The sequence below is a fragment of the Lipotes vexillifer genome, unplaced genomic scaffold (assembly GCF_000442215.2).
Source record: "Lipotes vexillifer unplaced genomic scaffold, Lipotes_vexillifer_v1.1 scaffold872, whole genome shotgun sequence".
Classification (NCBI taxonomy): Eukaryota; Metazoa; Chordata; class Mammalia; order Artiodactyla; family Lipotidae; genus Lipotes; species Lipotes vexillifer.
Window position 1 is genome coordinate 580,966 of NW_006790064.1, and position 8,336 is coordinate 589,301.

The following is an 8,336-nucleotide window of genomic DNA, read 5'->3' on the forward strand; positions in this document are numbered from 1 at the left end:
CAGGAATCACAAATCCTCTCGGATGATCCAAAAAAGACATTTCGATGAAGGGGCTGGGAGTGCAGGGATGAGGGCACCCATAGGAACGTTGAGGCTCCCAGAGGCACGCAATTGCAGGAGACTGTAATGCTGGGGAAGAGTTACCTTGGCACTGAGAATCTGGCTGTGCTGGAAGACCCCACCAGGCAGGAGCTGTAGCTGTGGATGGAAATAGCCACAGCTGGCACCTAAACAACGAAGGAGGCAGGAAGCGGAGAAAAATGCCCCCAAACCTTCTCTCCTCTTGCCTTCAGATCTTTGGCAGGTGACTCCCACTAGCCAAACTCAGTGAGAATCCAGAGGGCAAGGGAGCCCTTGTGATGCAATCTGTAGGTCAGCCCCACCCAGGAGCGCGGAGCAGCGCAGAGGAAGACTCAAGGGGGGCAGACGGAGCATAACTAGCTCAGTCGTTTTGTCTGTAAGGCATCAAGCGCAGCCAAACTGGTTTAAAATAAAGGAAGTGTATTGGCTCACATGCACTGGCGGTCCAGAGGGAAGGTAGCATTCACACTTGCTTGTACCAGAGTTCCCATGCAGAGAACAATTACTTCTGTCCTTCTGTTCACCAGTTGAAGAGTTGGCTTCATCTTTGGCTAATTCCTCTTAGGTCATAGAAGAGGCCAGTAGCAATCAAGGCCACATACTTTCTTGCTCCCATCCAGCAAACGAGAAAGGTGACTTTCTATAGCTCGCCCCACAGTGCAAAGAGTCTCCTTTCCCAGGAACGCCCAGCAGATTAATAGGGTATAGTAAATGTTTGTCAAGAAATTATAATATTCTCCTAACTTATTACCAGAATGACACCAATGAATTGAAAACAAAAATACTGGCTCTAGATATTTTTTGTAATTACATAGTACGTTTCTTTTCAACGGCTTGCTCTTTTTTTCCTTTTTCCTGCAGTCTACGAAGGTACCTCCAGGCTGGTGGCAAGCTACAAAATACCTTACTCATTTGAAAATGGACAGACTGTGTCTCAGGAAAACAGCTAGTAAAATGAATTTTAAATAATGTATTTACTTTTTGTTTGTAATGTTAATTTGTGTTGTTTACTGTTGCTTTTATAATAATAATAAGTAATTTTATTATTATATAGTATTTGGGAAAAGCACCCAGTTAAGAAGGGAAATTTTAATAAGTTTCCACTTAAGTTTTGTCACCGGGATTACTAGTCAAACAAAAAAGAAGAGTAGGAAGGAGTTTAGATCTGAGGAATTGAATTAATAATAAAGCTACTATTTATCCAAAACTTACTATGTGCTAAGAGTTTGAAATACATTATTTCCTTAATTCTTTTAAGAATCTATGATCCTCATTTCTCATGTATAGAAACAAGCCCTAAGAAGTTAAATAATCTAACCCAGTTTTACAGTTAGGAATAGGTAGAGCTGAAACTGGAACCAAGATTTACCCAAGTTCAAAGTTTGTGCTATTAACCATCATTTTTTTTCATTGGAGTTGTTGCAACCTAACTCACAATATAACCCAAGACTTCACACTAAACTGTGTTTTGCCATGACACTGAGTCACTGGTGCATTTTCCTGCAGAAACGTCCTGGATATATGTTATTGTTACCATCATGCTTTCTGTAGTCTTGACTTTCATTATGCTTCTTTGCTCCTTTATAAATTCTCAGTAATATGCATACATTCTTACATTTCTAAAGCAAACAGATTTGCCCCATAGCTAGGGTAATGAGCAGAGATGGGAAGTAAATGCCTGAAGTCTTTAAGCCCCAGGTAAGTGTCTATGCTTGCTAAAGGAGAGGTAATGGCACTGGAAGAGGCTATGTATCCCGGGGTAAATGGTCAGTGACAGTACAGCAGAGCCCAAGCAGACACTGGCTGTGACCATACCCTCATTTGTTCTTCTAAGAAAACAGTACCCGTGATTGCTCTCAGGTGAATTTTGGTGCAATCAAATTATGACCATAGTCATCTGTTACTTGGGATCACCTTGCCAAATGCTCCTTCAACTCCAGATTACGGTTAATAAAGATTCTTTTTAAACCTGAAAAAGCAGAATGCACATTGTGCCAATATTCCATAGAATATGGAATTTCCTACATCGCCGGGTGGATCATTTATAAAAACTGATGAGATGTCCTCAAATTGCTACACTTTGGCTGTTGTGCCTGTCAGAAAAGCAGCTTTTCCAGAATTTTTGTAAATTTTACTTTGCAGTGTAGACTCCGCACCCAAAGTGAATGAGAGAATTCAGAGAAAAGGTGAAGTTGTCTATTACCTTTTATCACATGTCATGTTTCAAGTGAGACTGAGGCTGTGCTTATGTAGAACACAGAAATAGCTCAAATGTCCACGAGAGCTAACTGAGACAACTGATAATTTTCTAAATCCATTTTTTCTCCTGAGAGTGACCATTCTTGAAATAGGATCAGTTTCAACCAATCCATGTTGTATACACTTTATTTTCAAAAGCCTCCTCTGAGCTCCTTCATGCTCTTTCTCTTTCTCAGTCTTCACTGATAGTAAGAGTGCTTGAAACAAACAGACAGAGGTTGGTTGACCAGTGGATCCTCTCAAGACAATTCAAGCTTGGGAATTTTCTTTTGATTCTAAAATATTAAATTGAAATTGGTAGATCGAACTACCAAGGAAGTACTCCAGAGATTTTCGTGTCTTTTCAAAATGTATTTTATAATTGTTTTGCATACATTAAATGACCTTGTTTATGTAAACTGTCAGTATTATCATGTAATAAAATAGATTTGTTTTTAAAACAAAGCAAATATGTTTACTTAGGAATTTTCTATTGTTACCATGAATTATTAATAGAAATAAATTTGAACATTATTGCCTTAAAAAACCTTATATATTATAGCAACTATCATTAATACGTTTGAAATAGTCTACTCTGACCACGTGTTTTCCTTCGAAACTAAAGAATTTGGAAGTGTGGTAGACACCTATGAGATTGTCTGCCCAACATCCTGGCCATATTTTTTAACCTCAGCTCCCACCTCCAGCTGCGTTTGGTTGGTCTAAGGCGGGCACTTGAGGAAATTGGACCAGTTGGAGTCATTCCCAGGGAAACTGGGAACTTGAAATAAAGTTACTCTTCTTTGGGCTCGTGGGGTATACAGACGTGCATTTTGACACTTTTGGCGGTCATATTTTGCTCCGTGCGGACCAGAAAAGCAAAAGAAGCTGGTGAGAGAACAGAGGTGAGAGGTGAGTTTCCCGATAGTCTGAGTTCGTATCCCGTGCATTCTCAAAGTTTAGATTCATCCCATTCCCGTGTGCAGCCTCCATGAGACCTGCTGGTATCTTTATAATAAATTCCTCATTTGGCTTAAGCTAGTTCTATTTGGATTTCTGTAACCTGGAACCAAGATCCTGACCAACTCTGGTGCATCAGGAGGTTGTGGACAACAGTTTCTTAAAGCAGAAATGACATCCTTTATGAAACATTATGTTAAAATCCCAGAGAGGAGGGTGACTTAGCCAGCTGAGAAGGAATCAGGGAAGGCTCTTGAAGGAAATTACATCCGATGACTAGCTCTGAGAAATAAAGGTCTCTGCCCAAATTCTGGGTAAAGCCAGGTATTTCTGGGATCCTTGTCAAATTCTACAGAATTTCTTGGAAAGCTCTAGCAGTGGAGGGTCTAGTGGGTGTTGCTACAAGGGAATGTGAGAAGGGATGGAATCAAGGCTTCGTACCTTGTTCCAGAATGTCCTGTGCATGACAGGGTAAAATATTTGGGCATGTGAGGTGAGATGTTCCCGATTCCAATACTGTTATATTATTAAGCGATGGGCTGAGATGGGGGAGAGCTTTTATTTTCTTTCCTGAAGTGGATTATTTGGGCTTTTACATTTTCCACTCTGTATCACTGCCCGTGGACTTGGCAGGTTACATAGACAGTAGAGTAAATTGTTCTGGGTCAAATAACTTGCTATTTGGATAAGGCCCTGGTTTGTGCAAAATTCTGTGAAGGAAGTCCAGGACATATGTCAGCGCTTGTGGTTTTAAGACCAAACTATGGCCTTTATGAGACCTCCGTTTTAGTATATTTTGCAGTACTATATTATGAGAGCCTAAATATATTGGAGCATTGCTGTCATTCATTCATTCAAAAATACTTATCAAGTACCTACTAAGTGCCAAGTACCTCAGTTCTGGGACCTCATCAGTGGACAAATAGTGGTCACCAGCTTATGTTGTAGTGGATATACTCCTTCATAGCATTGAATTTAAAACAAGGCTTATCCAAGAATTCATGTTATCCAGAGGACATTGTCATTAGACTTTCAACCTATACCACTGTCTTGCAGCATGAAACTCGAGATGAGCATTCACAGAGCTCAGTATATGGTAGGAAGAGTAGATTTCTTTTGACCACCAAATAATTTACATATTTTAATAATGACTGTCAGCAAAAAAGAGTATAGCTATGTTTCTTTGGTGTAGGAATCTTGGTTTATACATTTTTTTGTTATGGTTGATGAATATGGGTGCTATATTTGGGCATCTGTTCTTCTTCAAAGAATTTTCTATGCTTCCAGGCATTTTTTTCTGCAAAGAAAACCCGTTCCCACGTGATCAACTTTGGCAGCTGAGCGTTGATGCCAGAACATAACATGCAAATAGTCTATTCTTGTCTGTCTGTTAGTGTTACTGGACCCTGAGAATGTGTACCTTATAATAACATCTAGTTGACACTTCTGTAAGCTCACTTGTCCTCGGGACCTGTCGGCTATTGGTGTCTGAAGTACTCTGAAATTCTACATTAGGAAACTAAATAAACAACACAACTCCAAAAACTGTATCAGCAATTAATTCCAAGAGGTAAATTATGTTTATGCTACTGGAAATTTCAAAATGTGGATACCTAGGAAACTTTAAGCAACAATTACAGTCAATACTTGTATTATAAAAGAAATGTTAGCCAAACATATTTTTAAAGACTTTTTCCTCCATTCTTTTTCTTATACTTACTCAGGTTTAACTTACCAGAAAAAAAGCGCAACAGAGGTACTTCAGTAGATGTTTTCCTTTATCTCTTTCTTCAGCTTATTTAAAAGAAGTCAAGGAAACAGAATTCTTCACCAACACAGAACTCAGTGTTGCTTGCTACAGAAAGTGTAATTATTCTTGTGCGGTGTGTGCAGAATAATAAAAATATTTTGAAGCTCTGTGATCCAAGCTGGCTGATGATTTGTCATATGCTGGGTTTTAGTAAGCACTCTTCTACATGGAAGCCCAGGGAGGTTCCGTTTCCCTGATGGAACTCAGAATGAGGCGTCGGGGCAGTGGCAACTCTCAAAAACGTCAACTTTCTTTGGCTTTAATTATTAATATTATAATTATTACTATTAATTGAACTGAATTATTAATATGATTTCACAGAAAGCTAATGTCAAGACAGGGATACCCGAGTGTTTTATTTTCTCTTCACCTGAAGGCAGACTTTGAGATGAGCACGTGGGAACAGCTATTTATTTGGGAAATAGTTCCAGGATATACAAGTAAGAGCAAGAGGGGAAAATGAGGCAGAGAAGCATGAGAAGCTCCAGAAGGGCATGTTAGTGAGAGAATTACTGCTGTGGACAGTGGGATTAATCCCACTTGGATCCACTGAGGAACCATGTGGAATGCCCCTCAGAAGTGTCCCACCAAGGCTTGTGTCAAGATGGACTTTCTATTTACAGACATCTGCCCCTCATTGGTTGAGGGTTAAACGCCCTATACATTTGCGTTGTCCTGCTCACAGGTAGAGAAATCCTCTGCTATGTTGGAGAAAGCCTCTGGACAGAGAAACAGAGACTTGGAGGCACGTGATGTGGGAAAGCAGTGTTTCTAGATCTGTGGAGCTGACGTCCAGGTGGCGGTGGTGGCTTTGGCACATGGCTTCCTTGCAAGCCTGCCAGACTCTCTCTTCTGCTTCACTGTAGTGACAGGGGTAGAAGGCAGGGTGCAGAAGGATGAGAGAGATGGAGAGAGTAGACAAGACACCCTTGGAGTATGAAGGCAAGCGGTGGAAATAGCTAGAATTTAGCTAGGGTCCTCTGAGACTATCCCCACACCACGCTTGTGTTTATTCCCTTCCTCCTTCCCTCACATCCTCCTCTCATCTACTCTCTTTTTCCCTCTCTCCCCTTCTTCCTCCTTCTCTGCTTCTTCTTATAATCGATTTTAATTTCACTCATCTTTCAGATAATGCCTACCACAAAGTTTAAGAAATTAACTGTTATCTTTAAAGACTAAGAGTTCCCACACGATAAAAAGATTCTTCTAAATGACCTCTTTCTAGACTGTTTCCCCCCCTAAATTGAGCAAAAGCTATCACCCGCCTTCAGCAAATACACACAGAATTGCCCGATAGATATAGGTTGCCATGGAAACCAAACCAAAAGAGAATAGAGAGATAAGGCTGAATATTGAGGATTTGTTTGGCCTCAGTGCCATTGTTTTTCAAAAAACAAAATTCTTTGGTCTATGAAAGTGTGAACCATTGTTCCCTTTCAGAGATATACCAGGTGAATCCTAAAGCCATCCCTAAACCTTTAGGTTCTGTGCAGTTTAGTGCTTTTTCACCAGCCCTTCCTCTACCTCCTTCCCAGGAGCTCATAAAAGAGCAATTGCAAATGACCTCTGGTGGCAGCATGAGTTGGTGGTAGTGGTGTGGTGGACAGGAAAAGGGATTTGGAGTCAGATAGACCTGGGTGTGCCTCTCAGCTTTGTGGTCATATTTTCCCATCAGCATTTTGACACTGGAGACTCTAATTACCTAGGGTATCTTGACAATTTATTCTGTAAGTTGAAATGCTCTCATTTTGTTTTTAAAAGATGAAGAGTGCTTCAAGGACCAGTGCATTTTTCTCTGTACATCTTATTGTTCATATTCAAATCTGAGACCCCTTTCCTGTTAATAAGCATAATTAGCGTAGTGCTATGGTTAAAATATTCTGACGCAAGTCATTCAGAGTGACAAGAATTCCTACCTATTTCTCCACAGCTCAGAAACTTCTCAGGAAATTCATCTTCACTGAAAAGACCAAGGGATAATATTACCAATGGTAATATTACTATGTCAAGTAGCCAAGGGCTGTTTCTTGAGGTTCCATGAAGGCAATTTTTATTGGAGCTTAGGGAAGCATCATGGGGTGAGGCTGGAACCAGAAATTGCATATTTGAGTTTCAGACCATGGAATTTGTTAGCTAAATGAACTCGGGCAGGTACTTATGCTTTTCTAGTCTCAGTTTTCTTATAAGTCATAGAATAATTTCTAAATGCCTAATTGGACTCTTTGCAGGGTTTCTTTATTCCTAATATAAGCTAACATTCATATAGCATATATTATGTGTCAGGAATTGTTCTAATGCTTCACATAGGAACTCATGGAATGCTCCCAACACCCTTACGCACAAGTACTTAGTGTTTTCCTGCAGAGGAAGCTGAAGGACACAAGGTGAATGTCTTGCCCAAGATCACACATCTAGTTAAGTGGCAAATCCAGGATCTAATGCAGGAAGTCTGGCTCCAGACTTTTATCATCACTAGAAAATATTTATGAAGTACTTACTAGTACTTACTAATTTCCTAGAAACAGTATTAAGCACTTTACAAATAAAATCTAATTTGTTCCTATTTGTTCTTATACCTATAAGAACTCTATGGTATTGGTGCTATTAACTAGGTGCAGAGAAGGAATTAGGTTCAGAATGTGAGTTCAAGGAACTTGCCTGTGGTCCTATGATTCACAGGCAGACATTATTTCTTTTGCTTATAATATTCTCCTTTTACTGCTCACCCTCTCCTTTGCTGGATAAAATTCTCATCATTCTTCAAGTCTCAATGTAAATATTGTTTCTTCTAGTAGTCTTTGCTGAAACCCTATACTAGGCAAATTTGGACTAAAATGGACAGAGATAGTTCAAAATAAAAAAAATATCTCAGTCCCCAAATTTTTATAAGTACGAAGGAAGCAGTCTGAGAAATCTGCTTAGTTGCAAATGTGTAATTTCATATGGAGAATGAAGGACATCTCAAGTGATGGAGGAAAGGGCGTAGGGAGTGGAAACAAGAGACATAAACAATGGACAAAGTAACCACTCCCTGGGAGCAGAGTTGCCTTCTAACCAGGGATCATTCCTTTTCCCCACAGGGGGGATATCTGACGATGTATACTCAGCTGGATTTCAGAATTGCTATGGAAAAGTGACTGCTGTGTTGTCCTGTTTCTTCCATTTTTTTTTTTTTTTTTTTTTCTTGCGTTATGCGGGCCTCTCACTGTTGTGGCCTCTCCCATTTGCGGAGCACAGGCTCCGGACG